Raw genomic sequence first — 17,290 nt, forward strand, 5'->3', positions numbered from 1 at the left:
CACCATGAAAAGTGTAGCACGAGGAAACTAAGGGAGCCCTACAGGGATCCCTTTTGCCTCGGAGCCAAGGGGATGCATGCAGGGGGGCACATGGTGTGCCCCCCTTTATGATGCACCCCCAGTTCCTGCATGGCACAGACTTAGCTGTCTATTATATTATTATTTCCAGCATACAGTCTAGCAATTCAGTGTGAATAGTTTTAGAAGTGCCTTTAAACACTGTAGTAGCTTTTAATTGGGTTGTATAATGTTACAACGCGATCCAAAAGATCGCGGTACATCACAACGCATCTTTTACAACGCAAGTCGTTACCACGACTTGCGCTGTAGTGTGCTGGACTTAGGAATAGTAAGATTTACTATTCCAACTCCAGCCTACGTACAGTAGGGAGCGTGTTGGAATAGTAAATCTACTATTCCTTAGTCTAGAGTGCCCTCAGCGCAAGTCGTGGTAATGACTTGCGTTGTAAAAGATGCGTCGTAATGGCACCGCGGTGTTTGACCGCGGTGTAAAGGCTGTTTACCTTTTAATTGTGTTTCTATAGCACTGTCAATGCTGAAGACCAAATCAACTAGCCCCCTGAACAAGCCTAGATTTAGAGAGTCTTCCGTTTCAGCATGGCCTTGTAATAAAAATTCAAAAGCACCACAAAAACAAATAAAATCAATCAATTTCTAAAATGTATCAGTTTCTATCCACTCCTGCATTATGTTTTCTTACTCCCACATGGTATGCTTCATTCAATTGCTGTACAATGTCCGATTTTCCTAATAGAGATCATTTCAACATATTTGTCAAATGGGATTTACAGGAATATCGTTTTTTTCTTTTTCTGCCAGATGGTTTAGGTAAGTAACTTCTGTTTTCGTCTAGGTAACTTCACTCCCAAAGAGTAAGCAAGGGAAGCAGAAAAAAGTCTTTTTAGAAGAACTATCAGTAGTCCATTCCATCCTATCATACCACGTTCTGGTAAACTGATGTGTGTAACCCTTCCCCTTATCTTTTGCAGACTGTTCCATTTTAATTTCAGGTTTATCAGCTCATAACATTTTCACTTGCAGTTTATCTGCATGTCTCAAGCCCACAAATGGGTTTATGGGTAAACTGCCAACTGTGTTCACTGTTTCCAGCTGTAGCTCAAACTGGAAATAGAAAACCTAGCCTGTTTTTAAATATGACTTCGAATTAAGTCACAATTTCTTTATGCAAAATACTAAATAAACAATAATATGAACTGTCATGCCCACGCAAGTAACAGCAATTAATCGTCCATCTTCATTCTGACAGGAACGCAACTGCAGCAGAGTGTACAGCTTTCCCCCAACAAGTATAGCCCTGTAGCTATTTACAGAATTCCTTCCGGGTGCCTGTTAAAAATTAAAATATGGTGTAAGCTTTGAGGCTAGGTGCCATTGCATGCACATCACCAATGACGATTGAAAGGCTTAAGCATGTCTATTCAGTGATCTACCTAGATTTAGAGGGTGTATTCCAATTATGGGGCCCTTGAATTACTATTATAAGGAAAAAATAACTATAAGTTTAAAGTAAAACTAAAACAATGTACTTTACTTTTGGACTTGACTTCTGATGGCAAATAATACAGAAATTATTGAAACTTGTCTTAAAAAGCATAAGTCTCTCATTCAGAAATACACTTTTAATGAGTTCCAGGCATATCTCTGATATATCCAGTACCCATCTGTACCAAGCACAGCAAAATTAATTTACATTTTTCCAAGCAAGAGGTTAACATTACAGTTAGACTATTTCTAGATTCTCCAAATGTCTGAACTGAGCTATTTTACAAACAAAAAATAGGCTATAATTACGCCCTACAGACAGTGCTAGCCGATCAGCAGCAGCAGTCTCACTGTCACACCACATTCAAGAGATTTTATATATCCTGCTCACTGTTCATACTCTTCCTCATTTGACGATACAGTTGCCAGCAATATACAGCTGAATGTGTATCTCTGCACTAAATAGAGAAGCATGTCATACCTTGTGGCTTGGGGTCAAGGACCAGGAGGCTGAGTTTAGGTTCAGGTCCTGTTGCAGCGGGGCCCAAGCAACTATGTGTTCTCTTTTGATGTCTCCCAGAACTGATCTTGAATGTGATTATCTTATGACCAGTCTTAACTCCTATTTTTCAAGTGCTAAAGGATATAAAAGAAGAATTGTTACCAACAATTACATTGCATTCATGTAATGTTTCCAGGAAATATGCGTCCTGTACAATACTGTTTACAGAAAACAATTAAACACAAACATTTAAAATAATAAATTTGGGTGGTTTTTCAAGCAATGTGCATGAGTGCACACGATTTCCTTGGTCGCTGCGAACATGAGGATGTGTGCAATTTTGTGTGTAGGTGGATGTTTGTTTAAACAAGTGCATTTACATGTGTAAACGTGAATTTATGTGAACAAATATGTACTTGTGCATGTGAATGTTTGTGTATGTATGGATTGCAGTGAGTGCCTGTGTAAGTGTTTACAAATAAAATTGTGTGTTTATGTATGTGTATACATGTGCTGTCTTTAGGAAAACATCTTTAGGTTGTGCAAACGTATGTGTGAACATGAGGGAAGGTACATGTAAATGTCCTTATGTAAGTGTGTGCACAGCACTGATGCACACATTTTTAAGCGCCGGTGACTGCATCAATGAATGTATACATTTAAGCAAGAGGGTTGTAGTAAGCATTTATGAAAGAGTGTGTTTGCTGCATAATGTGTGTCTGTCCAGTGTATATTTGCGAATATGTGCTTCATCCAGTGCCATTTAATATTTCAAGATGTGCAATCAGTGTCAAGTAATCTTCTGATTTAACAGTGACTGCTATAGACACTTCTAATTGAAAAGCAACTTCCTGATTATGACCCACTGATCTGTAATAAATTTCTTGTGTGCAACTAGGCAGGAGAAAGTAGTCAGACTATGCATGCAGATATCAAATCAAATGACAATTATAATGATATGATTTCACTCGCTAGTAGCCAACGGCACTATTTTACAAAAGCATAGCTACCAATTATCCACACTGCTTATGAGTGATATTTTCTCATGGAGTCAGTGTACTTATGAGTAACATTCTATTACCAAATCTGTGACACTTTCTTGCAAGTAAATCCAAGCAATGACGTCAATGTAAAGTGATAAACATGAGAAATTCTACACATTTGAGCAATGACGATCTCTAGAACGGTTTTGAAACTGCAGGAAAACCACTGAAATGGAAGGTCACTAACCTACTGAGATTAATCTATTACCAGTCACCACAGAGTGCTAAGTCCTTCCCACTGCTCCCCGGCACTGTTGGACCCACTTGACCTGACTGCGCAATGTCTCTTTTGACTGCTGATCAATTCTGCAATCAGCCTGACTGGAGTTCTCTTTAGGCATGGTAAAGGACATGCAAGCCGGATAGATGTATGATTGTGCATTCCAGGGGCTCTCCTGCACTACCCTGACAGTCAGCCCATGCCCCTGAGAGCATCATGACCTTCTTCCCTTTAGTTGCAAAACGTTTAGATTTCCCCAGTGTTGGACTCACTCGTCTATGGCAAAAAGTGCCCTCTGACATGGCAATCAGTCCTTCTCAGCACCAGCCTTACTGCACCCAACTGTCTGCTCTCTTCAAGATTCGTCTTGGTTTATAAATACATAACAGTCAACTGGAAAGGGACGGTTTTGGGTGGAGCTGGTACTGATTGCCGAACTTCTATCATCCGAGTCCAGCCTGACCCTATCATCAGCTTTGCACTCCATCAGATGCTTCCTGGCAGTAGACGAGTTTCGGTAGCAAGGCAGGCTGGGGATAATTATTTCTGCAGGTTAGAAGTCTTCCAAGACTGGCCTCGGATGCTGCAACTTAGTAGTGTAGCTGCTCATTGTTACACAGAGAGGTTGCATGCCTCTGTGCTTGCTGCAGGGCACTTGCTATGTCCAAGTGCTGAGACTGGCATAACCCTTTTAAACTGTGCAGCTTCCTGTCTGGACCGGATGGGTAACTGTGGTACATTGCAGCAGCACTCTACCTAAATGGCCACTAACACCAGAATTCATTCCAGAATCCAGACACATGGATTGTAAAAATAAACAAATAATCTAACTGAATCAAATATGCACCCATAAACTGATATAAAGAAATAAAGTAGAACACATTTAAAAAAGCTTGCACGAGGAGCAAAAGAAACAATAAAAGTGTGGCTTCATTTTTTTACCAAAAAAAACAGGAACTTAAAAGTTGCTAATTAAAAGCAAACATGGGCCATTCCTAAATCAGCGCTTGGCCCAAAATCTAGAATCCTGGAGGTGTAGTGAGCAGAGGAAGGGGAACACCTTATGTGACTAGAGGAGGGATGGTGGATTTAGATTTTGCCACAGCAACATTCAGGCGGCTTGGGAGCTAAGGGACAGATAAGTCAGTGAGAATTACCGAGCAACTGGACCCAAAAGTTGAAAACACCAAGCACACTGCACCCTCAAAGCATCCCATAGTCTGGCGCCTTTCTGGAAAACAAAAGTTGGCAAAGTGCCACCCCTTGGATCCACGTTGGGTATGGTCTGCCAACCGGGTCTGGAAATACTTGTGTTTATGACATTATCACGTCACATTATAGCACCGAACTGAGAAGCCTTTATTAAAAGTGAGAGTGTTTAAAGATGAACTTAGAATCATTCTGTCCCTGCCCTTACCCTGATGGCAGTACCATTAGTGCACTAAGAGGGAAGACAGCTATCATGTAGACTGTATGTGATCAAGATTCTTATAACTAGGACACGAGACGAGGGTACAAGCGGGTGGACAGCGTTTACCCACTATTTTCACAGGGTGGACGCTGTCTTCCCTGCCAAGAGCTTGGGCCCCACAGAAATATGCTTAACTCGTACCTATGTCATTTTAAGATCTGGAACCCATTGAGCAGCGCCTGTAGGGTATCTGCTTTCATTGCGAGCAGCAACATACAGACTGGGAGGGGGATTATCAGATTTCAGCAGCACCCAAAACAAATGCCGAAGTTTAGGGGCCATCAGGCCTCCTTCTGTTCCAGTATTCTGTCTGGGAGCTATCTGGAGCCTCACACCTAGATGCAAATGCAATGGAAGGGAAGAAAGGCTCACAATTTGTTATCACTTCATAGAGAGGTATGCTTCTAGATTTGTTCAGTTAAATAGAAAAATGTACCTTGAGGATTTATTTTATCCCATTAATTACTCTTTATCAAGTCATAATATGTACATTGATTCATAAGGAACATACAAAACGTGGTATCTGATTCTTTTGGTTTTTTATGTTATATTTGAAATAATTCAAGTCACAAGTCTTTTTACAAACAGAGAAGAAATAGGCAACAAAAAAACTACTATATTGAATCCAGCTTTTCGTAGTGTATAATACCGTTGGTACAATATACATTAAGCCAATATATACATAGGGTGCTACTGAAACATCAGTCAGCTCATTCATCAGATCTTATTACGAATGTTGTTATCAATGATTGTAACCCAAACAGTATGTAGGCGTCGACGTTTCGGTCTTTAACGGAAGAATCTCTCCAAGACCATCCTCAGGACTGTGTGTTGCTCATGAAATTATATACACAGAATGTATCTTCCTAATCCCTTCAGAGGTATCTTGACCAGGGCTATCCAATGCCCACGTGCTCCTCCACACTGTCGGCGAAGCACTTATATCTGACTCCAATCCCTTTAATCCTCAATATGCCTCCAATAGTATACCGTTAAATTGTATACTGCGCTCCTTGACGGGACATAACCTCGTCTCTCTCCGTGAACGCTCACGGAGAGAGACGAGGTTATGTCCCGTCAAGGAGCGCAGTATACAATTTAACGGTATACTATTGGAGGCATATTGAGGATTAAAGGGATTGGAGTCAGATATAAGTGCTTCGCCGACAGTGTGGAGGAGCACGTGGGCATTGGATAGCCCTGGTCAAGATACCTCTGAAGGGATTAGGAAGATACATTCTGTGTATATAATTTCATGAGCAACACACAGTCCGGAGGATGGTCTTGGAGAGATTCTTCCGTTAAAGACCGAAACGTCGACGCCTACATACTGTTTGGGTTACAATCATTGATAACAACATTCGTAATAAGATCTGATGAATGAGCTGACTGATGTTTCAGTAGCACCCTATGTATATATTGGCTTAATGCATATTGTACCAACGGTATTATACACCACGAAAAGCTGGATTCAATATAGTAGTGTTTTTGTTGCCTATTTCTTCTCTGTTTGTAAAAAGACTTGTGACTTGAATTTATTTCAAATATAACATAAAAAACCAAAAGAATCAGATACCACGTTTTGTATGTTCCTTATGAATCAATGTACATATTATGACTTGATAAAGAGTAATTAATGGGATAAAATAAATCCTCAAGGTACATTTTTCTATTTAACTTTATGTTACCCAGTTCCTTGGGGAGTATTGGGTTGCCCTTTTTCTATTTACTCTAGATTTGTTCAGTCGCTGTATATAAGACATTTGCATGCACTGTAATAACGTCAATTGTGCTGGTTTGTCACAGTGTTGACACAAATAACAATTTAACCAGTTGCATGCTCATGACGGAGCCGCTCCGTCATGAGCCACGGTTGCGCTGTGCTCATGACGGAGCGGTTCCGTCATGGCCCTGCCGCCGCGCCTGCATGGCGCTGATTTCGCGCCTGCGCGGCGCGTTCTATTGAGCGGGCGGGGCCATGACGGAACTGCTCCGTCATGAGCACAGCGCAACCGCGGCTCATGACGGAGCGGCTCCGTCATGAGCATGCAACTGGTTAAATTGTTATTTGTGTCAACACTGTGACAAACCAGCACAATTGACGCAAGCATGTGAGCGCCGCTCCCCCCCCCCCCCCCGGCGCTGCGGCGGAATTGCCGCCACAGCGAAAGGGTTAAATACCACTATTTTGTTTTTATTTCTTTTATAGTGCTACTCATCCATATGTACACATTATATATTGACAATATATTATGTGTGTGTAAATCAATTTACAGGATGTTTTACATAACTCAGTGAGGGTTACAATGTGTAAGAGTCACATGCTCATCATAGCTCACTGTGCTATATTAGAAGGATTACAATTTATGAACTGAAAATAACAAAAGGAACCCTAGGTTAAAAGCAATAACCCACTTACCTAGCTACATAAAATAAAAATCTGTCATCTGCATATTACATGATGTGCTTTGTAGGAGACATATTAACCCTCTATACTACTTTGATTCAAAACTGGGACTAGATAAAACAATCATCTCTCAAGCAATATATTCAGGGCACACAAAGATCTCTACAATAGGTTCCATAACCCCATAAAATATCTTAAAACGCCGACTTTGCAAACAATTGAGCAGAACAGATTTAATGTCACATTTCTCCTTGTTGCCAGTTTCTTTATTGCAGAGCTTTAAATAAATGTATGTGTATGTTGAGGTCCAGATTTTGCATCAGGTTGCATTTTTTTTTTGGGGGGGGGGGCTTGATATCAACGTAAAATTTAATTTGTTAAATCGCGTAAAGTGCTCAAATGTACTCATGATAGACTTGCTAAACATATGTGGCAATGCAATGTGCTTAAATACTAAAATAAAAAGTAAAATATTTCATATTTTCATAGCTGCCAAAGTTTCAAATTGCTATGTGACATTTTCATAATTTCAGTGTAATTATGAGTGACATTTCAACGACCATGAGTAACACTTTCTCCCAAGCAAAATCAAGCAATAAAGACGAGGAAAACATATAAATATCAGAAATTACACCTATCTGAGCAACAAGAAACTCTAAGAAGAGTCAAATCATAGGTCACAGGCTCTATTTAAAAAGAAATAGGTCCATCAATAAAAATCATTAGGTGACTGAGTGGTCCGCCCTTGTCTGCTGCGCCACCTGCTACCTGCCCAGCCCCGCTCGCGGCACGATCACACCAGCTTCAGCCTGTCACACAGAGCTACACTACAGGTTCTGCGTTAGTTAATGCCTGAAGCGCGATACTTGGCTGGGCTGTTAAATGAGACTGGAGCATGCGCTCAATATTTTTATTTTATTCTAAAGAAACTCTTATTGCTATAGTAATACCTGCCACTGAAAGGGGTGAATTATGTGTTGTTGCATTCCTTGTGAAAGGGCTGAATTCTGTCCCACACAGAGAAGTTAGCAGTAGCTGAAAATGGGCTTACCCATTGTGCCATGCTCACAGCTGTAAATTATCAGTTTGTATATGTAAAATTTCTATGCTTTCAGTATGGTTATGTGTGACATTTGAATACTTCTAATGTGACACTGTATTCCAGGCTGACCAAAGAGGTTACGTTAGCGTAATGTACATCATAAAGAAAAAAGATGATATTCTTAGAGACATGTAAATGGCTGATATGGTTTTCCTGAAGGATATTTACTGCCATTACTGCAAAACAAATAAATACCTAGTTACTGGCTGATTTGCACAATGTGAAATCAGAAAACATGGATAAATCGCGGCTTCCCCACCTAAACTATGTGTTATTAGGCAAGGATTTTATTTCACCAAAACTTTTTTCTTCTTCATTATCACTTATGAAGCACTTTCCAATATGTGAGTCCAGAATGCCAGTTGTACAAAAATCTACTGTGTTTAATTTAATAGACTATAATGTTCTTCTATAATAACCTGGGCCATGTACAGGGTTTATATGACAATTGTCTCTTAGTTCACTAATCGTTTATATTTAGAAAAGAGCAGTTATTTTGTACCCAAACTCCTGCGTGCGCTATCTGGATTCACTGGCACCATGTATATTTAAAAAGTATCACTTTTAACTGTTTTTTCTCAGCGCAGTATTATAATGTGAGGTATTAATGTCAAAGCTTCCACGTGGTAAGGAAATACACGTTTGTAATGTTAAAGAGATGATCATATCTTAGATGAGGTTTGTTTGATTTACATGGCAATGGCATACCTATTTAGGACTCTCCTCGTGCACGGGCGCCAAGATACGAACGAGCCAGCCTGTGCTCACCCTGTTAATTTGTTGACGCGCACACCTGTAGTAAGAACACCACAAAACATCCAAACCGAACAGCAATTTGACACTTCCCGCCGGCCCTACTCCCCCCTCCTTCTGTGCCCCTGGCCTTACGAGTGTCTCGTGCACATGCTACCAGTGCATGCTGGGAATGTCCGGACGTGGGTTTTCTGCCCCCGCTGACCTCCTCTACCTCGCGGCCACTGGTGATCTCGGCAGAGTAGGAATATTATGAAGAGAGGAGCCCTATGGCCGGTCTGACGCTAGCAACGACGTTTACGTCAGAGTCTGGCCATAGTCCGCCAGATTGGAGGCGCTGTCTCCTCGCGCCGCCCTGCGTCACCTGAAATGCACCGGAGCGGGCTGCCTTCCCACTCGTGCCAAGTAAGAGCTTAAAAGGAAAGAAGAAAAGAGTGGGGCTGAGGAGTGACTATCAATAGTGTGAGAGGTGCTGTTACTGCTGGTAAATATTGTATAATAAGAAGACCTTTGAAATAAAGAACCTCCAAGTGCCCCGTGTCCATGCGTGAGCAGGTCAACAGTCTGTCCCGGTTTCTGCGTTGTATTCTGGGGCGTCTTAGCACGTCATAGAAACGGGGACTCCAAGGGCCAGAATCCAAAGCAAAAGAAAGCTATTCGTGCATAGACGTGGGAAATGTTGGAGCTCTTAAGCAGTGGAAAATTAGTAAAAAACTGTGTTTTTTCTCTTTGAAATATAAATGTAGTATTGAAGGTACATGAAAAAATCAATGCGTACATATTTTAGAGTTAAATACATAAAATAATACTAAGGTTTTTTTTACAAACATTGTTATAGAGGTGCCAACGAGCGGTTTTTCCAGAATCTCAAAATAGGAACAAATGTCCTGTATGTTTCTTGGAGAACGTGTTAGTCCAGTGCACTGGGACAAGTGTGTATGAGGGACACACAGCACCCCAATCACGGCTGTTTTACGCATCACCGTTAGCGTGGGGGGATGGTGTTGGGACAAGGCCCATGTCACTATTGCTACCCCAATGGGAGGCAGCATTGAGGTCCACTGTAATTGCATTTATATAGCACTTACTACCCCTGACGAGGCATTGAAGCGCTTTTTCGACGAATAGCACGCTACTCTGGAACCCATAAAGAATTAGTGGTGAATTAGTATAGTGAAAATATGAAAGTAATTTGAGTGGTGGATATGTTAGTCAGTTACTTGGATTGAGAAGGATAGTGGAGGGATAGAAGAGGGCAAACGTTTTGCATTTATATAGCGCTTGCTACCCTTGAACAGGAGCACAAACCGACTGAGTAGGAAAATAGAGAAAACATTTTATTTTTTTTTGCTGCATCCAGGCTGCGGATAGAGTGCTGGATGTCGTGTGAGTTGGCAGGTCGCTGAGCGCCCCTCTGAGCTTCAGCTGCCTGGGAGCTAACCGTCCCCATCTCCGCCTAGTGCCAGCCATACTTTTCATTACATCAGAAGTCTACAAACAGGGTTTCGAATTAATTTCAGGTGTGCAGCATTCTCTGAACAAGAGGAATCTTTATTATGCTCCTAGGGAAAAGAGAAAGACAAACAACATGCGTAACATAGTGCTATGTTTTTAATGAAAGAAAACAGAATGGCAGTGTACCACTCTGTAATGTGCCGCCAGGAATGTTCTTTTTTCGCTTGTCTTGGCTTTTGACGTTGGGGGTGTGGGATGGAGGGCTTCAAATATGTCTCAAAGTCCCTTTACACCTTCTGATAAAGGATCGTACTGTAGATATTTTTCACCCTTTGTGAATCCAGGCATCCACTAGCTTGTTGGCAATCATGTATTTAATTGCATTTTAAAATGGATGACTAGACATAACTGCAATGTATGAATTACTATACATGTTCGGAACCCCCAGTTTTATAGAATAATTATAATAAAAAAGGCTTTTCTTCTTTTTTTATGAGGGAGCACCATGTTAAAAAGTTAGAAGAAGATTGCCTTACGTGGATTGAGTCAAAATGGTCCCACCAGCCAGTCCATGAAAGGCACAGACTAAAACACCACCATTCATGTGAATAAACAGTCTCTATCTCCCTTATCCTTATGCGTGGACAGACTTCAGACTTCAGATCCCCTTCTCATGAAAGGGACAGGCTCAAACTCCACATCCTCAAAAAAGGACCAGCTGTGTCATATTTATTGCTCCACATGGGCAGGTTCAAATCCACTAACCTAAGGTTACCAGAGAACTCCATGACACCAAGGTACAATGCTCAAATTCTGGGCTTTTCTTTTGTAAATGATTGTTTTAAGGTGTGTGCAACTGGATCAAATTAAGTGCATAGGACATCACCTCTGTAAGGCGATGGACTCTGCCCATCAAATCTACCCATTTTATCTCTTTTTGATCACCTGGTCTTTGAACTTTTTACAGTGGGTAAGCCTTAACTGATCATTCACCCACAGTAAACTAATAGAAAAACGACTTTGTGCGTGACCACCAGCGTCTGCTTATTAAGATGCAGCTGGTGTGATGCAGCAAAGCTAAGGGGAATTTGGCTGGTTACACATGAACACCTGTGTGCACGCTTGTGCACACATGTGAGGGCTGCACAAAGGAGACTCCTGCAGTGTGCAGCCCAGTAACTATGCACAGGTAGCCTGTCACAGAGGGGACTCTGCAGGATTGGATGTTGGCCTGGGGAAGGCTTCATAATGTTAGCACACACTCATAGGGAAAGTCAGTGTGGTTTACTGTCTTGTCCGCAGCAACACTCCATTATGCACCTATGGGGAAGACTGCCTTAGAGTGTAGCTTTGCTTACCTTTGCCCTACAGAGACCAGTGACATATCAAACTGGGGAGAAATCTGTATGCCAAACCAAATATGAGTGTTCCACAAAGATATCTGTACAGTTTATGGGTCATCCAGGATTGTCATATTTCTCTGGCTCAGCTTAGGTTCAGGGCACAGGCCTTTTGTCACCCTGCTGTGCCACATTAATTACATTTCTCTAAAGCAGCAGGAACAAAAGCCTCCTCCCACAAAGGAAGGATCTTCATCAATCAATCAGCTCTAACTGTACCAGGGGTATGCCAGCCTAAGCCCATTGAACAAAGGTGGGAGCCCAGACCTCTAGAGACAAAAAAGGAGGGGTCTCCCTTTAAAGATTTGGTGGAAAAGGCACTCACAATGATGTTAGCAAGGGGCATAGTTGAGGCCTCCACATGTGATGTGACAGATGACTCCTGGGTGACGCCATTTTGAAATGTCCCAGCGGCTGTAGAGGAATTTTGGGACAGGGCGGAGAGATCATGTGGCACCCCAGGATATGCCAGAAGTGCCTTGCTTCTGGAACTTTCTTCCCCCACTTAAAAGGTGTTGCACAAAGGGGAGAGCTCTCTCTTGGTTGTGTTTTTCTGTTGGACACTGGAGGTGGCAGCCATGGACAACTGGAAGGAGGTACCCCCTGATAGCCATCCAGACTAAAGACTCTGACTCCAGGTGCCCCAGGACAAGTGGGGCAATCCCTATGTCCAGGTTCCCTTACACCCCCTGAGGACTAGTTTGGGCAAAGACTGAACTTCTGCACCAAGGAGGAGAGAAGCCCCAGAGGAGAAAAATGAGAAAGGCTGGTGCAGGGAGCCAATAACACTAGCTCCCTGCAAAGTTTGCCACTTTAGAGGCCAGGAGCTCTGAGGAAAGTGCTCCAGGTGACTCAGGCTTGCCACCAGGAACAGAATGAGCCCAAGCATGCCAAACAGCTCAATGGGGTCCAAGGTATGAGCAGGCGAAGGATTTGACCTTTGACTGCCCCAGCTATCATGGAGCGTGTGGCGCTCTGCCGCCGCTTTCAAGAATGACCCCCAGGGTGGGCCAGAACTTGGGGCATTGGGGGGAGGGGGAGGTGGTTGGCACACAAGGGTTTATTTAAAAATTCTTCATGGAGGGGACATAATTAGGACCCTTTCTACAGACTCTCCCTATCACATTGGGACTGCATCCCCGGGCGTAATTAGCAGGCAGGGGGCCGGGATCTTATCCCAGACCCCCGCATGTCAGAGGCCGAGGGGGTGGCACCATCACATCCTCCCCAGTAGTGGTGAAATTAAATGAAATGAAATGAAACGTATATTTATAGAGCGCGATTGCTGCTCTGAGGCGTACAAGCGCTAATTGACAGGTGTGGTTGCTTGGTTGCCTACTCTACTTTCTGCTGCTTGTGGTGGCCCCAGGACGGCGGGGATACCAGCAATTACCCAAAGAGTGTGTCGGGGAGTTGCAGGATCTTCACAGATTCCCAAAAAGAGTCCCAAAGGATATTAATAAAAAGACTGACTCTAAATAGGAAGAATCACAGAAAGGAAGACTATCCCAGGCTTTGTTTGTATTTCAACCACTCCTCAGGCTGGAGCATGGGAGTGCAGCGCGCTCTAGGGGCTAAGGTTATGGTGGCAGTTATTGTGGCCTGAAGATGTCCAAGGAAAGGAACGTGTTGTACAGCGCCCTCTAGGGACTAGGTTATAGATTGTGTGATAAAAATGTGACGTCCTCTAGGGTCTGTCTTTAAGGCTGCGTTTTCATGATTTGAGAATATATAAAAAGCACACAGACACACATGTGAAGTTCATTTTTAAATGTTTTATTGATATAATAATGTTGACAGTGATTACTGATCAAAGTGCTTAAGCTGTATTAGCATTAATAAGTGTATTTGCACATGGTTATTATTGATTATTTCTTTTACTCCTAAAATGATGATACAGATGACATGTAGTTTGTTGATCTTGAATATGTTTATACTAACCTTTAGGGGGTAAGAGGTGATTATGCAATGTCATCAAAGGTATTTTCACTAGCCTTATGCATATTTATAAATGACTTAATAACATTGAGTAGAGAGAGTGTAATAAGTGTACTTTTACTTTTTGTAAGAAAAAGCACACACTGAACAATTATTTATTGAGAATTAACATCGCATGCCTGCGAATGCTGGTTAATATCCCACACCACCTCCCTTGGATTGCTCTCCTCCACTTCCCTGACAGAGTTAAGCGCTACAATTGGGTGTTTGGTTCCCAATGGAGTGTGAATATGTACCCATTCCTTGTGCAGGCCACAACTAATGGTCCATTTCCATACATCCTCCCAGAAAACATTAGACTACTGTAGAATATACAACGCATAGTAATAATTGCACAACAATCTTCTAAATGCCCAATGCATTTCAGGACTTTGCAGTCCCTTCCTCAGGGGCCAACCTCATAGATAAAATGCAACTCCTCTGAGGCACAGTGCTGGAAATACCTGCTCTGGATGAAAAAAATGACAAATCTGGATAATTACGGTGTTCCAGTTGGATAATTACTATGCGTTGCATATTGTACAGTAGTTTTGATAAGAAAACAAATGTTAATTGTGCATTGACCATTTAAGTTCACTTTTCTGTTATGTTTATGACATTGTCAAAGATTAATCAAATAACAGTTTCATTCTGTACAAATGCACAGTGTTAAATATTATTATTTTTATTAGGTTCACTTTGAATAACAAGTTAGGGTTTGCTAATGACACAGTGAATAGTGCACAGTGCACACAAGTTACCAAACTTGCAATAGTATTCTGGAAATACTATTCCCAGCATGTGAGCAGCGCTGGGATTAGTCTGAGTGCCTCGGTTCGGCATTCAGACATAGAATGAGAACCTGTGTTGGTTTCTCCACCCAGCTGTACAACACTGCTCGGTGGAGAAAGGCTAAGTGTGCATGATGGTTTGGCCGGCCCCAGAGGGCCAGCCAAACTGTCATGAGCACTTGACAGTGCCCACCACTCCCCCTTCCTCCCTGGAGATGCAGCTGCAGCTGCAGCGTCAGGAACGCCCCTCTCTCGGCTCGCAGCCTGCCAGGCTAAAAATAAAATGATAATAAAAATGTTTTATTACCATTTTATTTTTGTCCTTTGCCTCTGCTGGCTTGCAGCTGGAGGGCAATGCTCCAGTCCTCCGCCATAAAGGAGGAGCCACCACTGCTTGGTAGTTCAGCAACCTCCCATAAAAAAGAATGGAGGTAGAAATTTTAAGTAAGAACCCCCATAGGAAATAATATTAAATGATTTAAAATAGTTTAAATATAAATAAATATATTTTAATATTTGACATAATTTCTAAAAATACTACTTATATTTAATTTAAATATAACATATTTTAATAACCTTTTTTTACGTTGAAAACTATTGTAATAACAATTTCTATTAAAATATAATAAAATTACTTTTAATAGATCCTATGCATCACTTTTATTAATTATTAATGCATAATAAAAATATGTTGTTTTTACTTTAGGTAAAAATGTATATTTTAGTTTAAACCTCTGAAAAATAATCTGAATATAATTTATTAAATCATCAATCACATTTTGTATTTTAAATTAAGGTAATAGTGCTGTAACTTTGTATTGAATTCTACGTTTGAAATAAATATACAAACTTAACTTACCTGAATATTTATCATAAACATATTTTACTTTTTTTTCCCAAGTTTGATAACTTTTTAATATTTTTTCTATACTTTACCATCCGGAGATCTCTAGCCCGACTGTAAAGCCTTTGGTGCAGTATAGGGTTCACTCTAATTTCTTTGCTTTTTATTTAATGGCCTTTCATACTGTCTATGTGTTAGTCACTTCCCTGGAGTACAGCTTCTTTATCATCCACTTGATTGGATAACTTGCATACATCCATTGCTAACCTTCAGGAAGCTCATTTTTTTACTTCTTGTTATAGCGCTCCCTCTTACTACACATATTCATGCTCTTTCCCTTGTCTGCTGCTTACTCCCTCAATTCGCCACCCATGTGTTGCTTCCCCCTTCCCCTCCCTGTCCTGCCTTTTTAAGACCTATTTTCCAAACCGACTCCCCACCCTGAAGCTCTCTGTATCGCGATATGCTCCCTAAGGTATTACATTGCCTTGTGGGAATCGTGTCCCAGCTATGTTGTTTGTGCTCTTAAACTGGAATTGAAGGCATTCTGGAGTAATGATCTTTGAACATACAGGGGTGGCCTCCATGGAGACTCTATTTGTGATTAACATGGCGGATTATTTGAGACTGGTCACTAAGACATGGCGCCATTAATTCACACGTCCATTAGGAGAAAGTATCTCCTCTTCTTTGGTGCCTACTCGATGTATTATTCACCAAGCCCATAAATGTTGTTGCTAGCTTTCTCGTCTCAACAGATCTTAAAGTTTGTAGAATTGTCCCTCACCAAAGTAGGTAGGAACCTCTCGGATTGATGCCTGGAAAGTTCAACGTCTGTCCCAAGAAAGGTGCTATGGTTCACAATCAGTTGCAGAAGGGATTCTAATATCTATACTAAGAGTGCGGTGATCACTAAAATGGGTCTCAAAATTTGAGAGAAGAGGACGCAAGTCATGATTACCAGCTGGGGAGCCGGCAGGGACTGCAGGAGCTTACCTAGCAGCCCCCAAGTTCAAAAGCATAGGTGTGGGTGCCCCAGGTGGGCAGCAGAGCACCCAAAAATGTAATGAAAAATAATAACGTGAATAATAAATGAGTGACGGGAGGCACTCATTTATTATTCACTGCTCCAGAGAAGGAGGGCTTTTTATTGACATTTTTGGGGATCCTGGTGGTGCACCTAGAATGGGCAGGGGTATCGCCAACCATTTTTTAAGGTTGGGGTGTTTGCAGAGAGTGCAGCAGCCCCCCCCCCCCCCCCATCAGTATTTAAAAAATACACTGTAAGTTTCCTGGGCCATTGAATCCCATATCTTTTTAAGTACTCCAAACTAGAGTTGTATGCTCTTCGGCTGGAGCCCAGTAACCTCTAGTAGTTTGTTCTTCTGGCTGCACTTTGTGGCCTGAAAAATGTTTAAAAAACTCATGCACATGTTAATGTTTTTTAAATGACTTTATTGAAAACTTGTTATCACACCCACTATTATTTAACATTGCAGTGTTTAAATTAATGAAATATTCATTTGATTATGATTATTACTGACTTTTTTGACAAAAACAATAGGCCTGCTTAAAATATCTCAATGTACTGACCCCTTGATAAAGCCTAAAGGCCCTGCCACTATTATTTTGGAATTTTAGATTTGACGAAGCCAGTAAGTCTTCCTTAATTAAACTGGCATCTTTTATATAGTTACATGACATAGCCAGCCGTGCACAGTGGCAGGGGTGTTGGGTGCAGGGCCTGGCTGCAGGTCAGGCTTCCACCCAACCCCCTGCTATGTACAGGGCCGGACTGGGA

At 41.6% G+C, this 17,290-nt stretch overlaps 1 protein-coding gene across 1 annotated transcript in view; it reads right to left on the reverse strand.

Moving 5' to 3' along the window:
* LOC147749094 (retinol dehydrogenase 7-like) overlaps positions 1 to 9,269 on the reverse strand; it is a 420,558-nt gene extending 411,289 nt beyond the window's left edge. The window contains exons 1-2 of the mRNA XM_086966095.1: positions 9,158 to 9,269; positions 2,006 to 2,160 (exon numbers count right to left, since the gene is read on the reverse strand). The gene's annotated coding sequence lies outside the window, so the exon portion shown is untranslated. The remainder of the gene's footprint in view (positions 1 to 2,005; positions 2,161 to 9,157) is intronic.
* Positions 9,270 to 17,290: the final 8,021 nt, after the last annotated feature.

Source organism: Lissotriton vulgaris, chromosome 1_1 (genome assembly GCF_964263255.1).
Source record: "Lissotriton vulgaris chromosome 1_1, aLisVul1.2, whole genome shotgun sequence".
Classification (NCBI taxonomy): Eukaryota; Metazoa; Chordata; class Amphibia; order Caudata; family Salamandridae; genus Lissotriton; species Lissotriton vulgaris.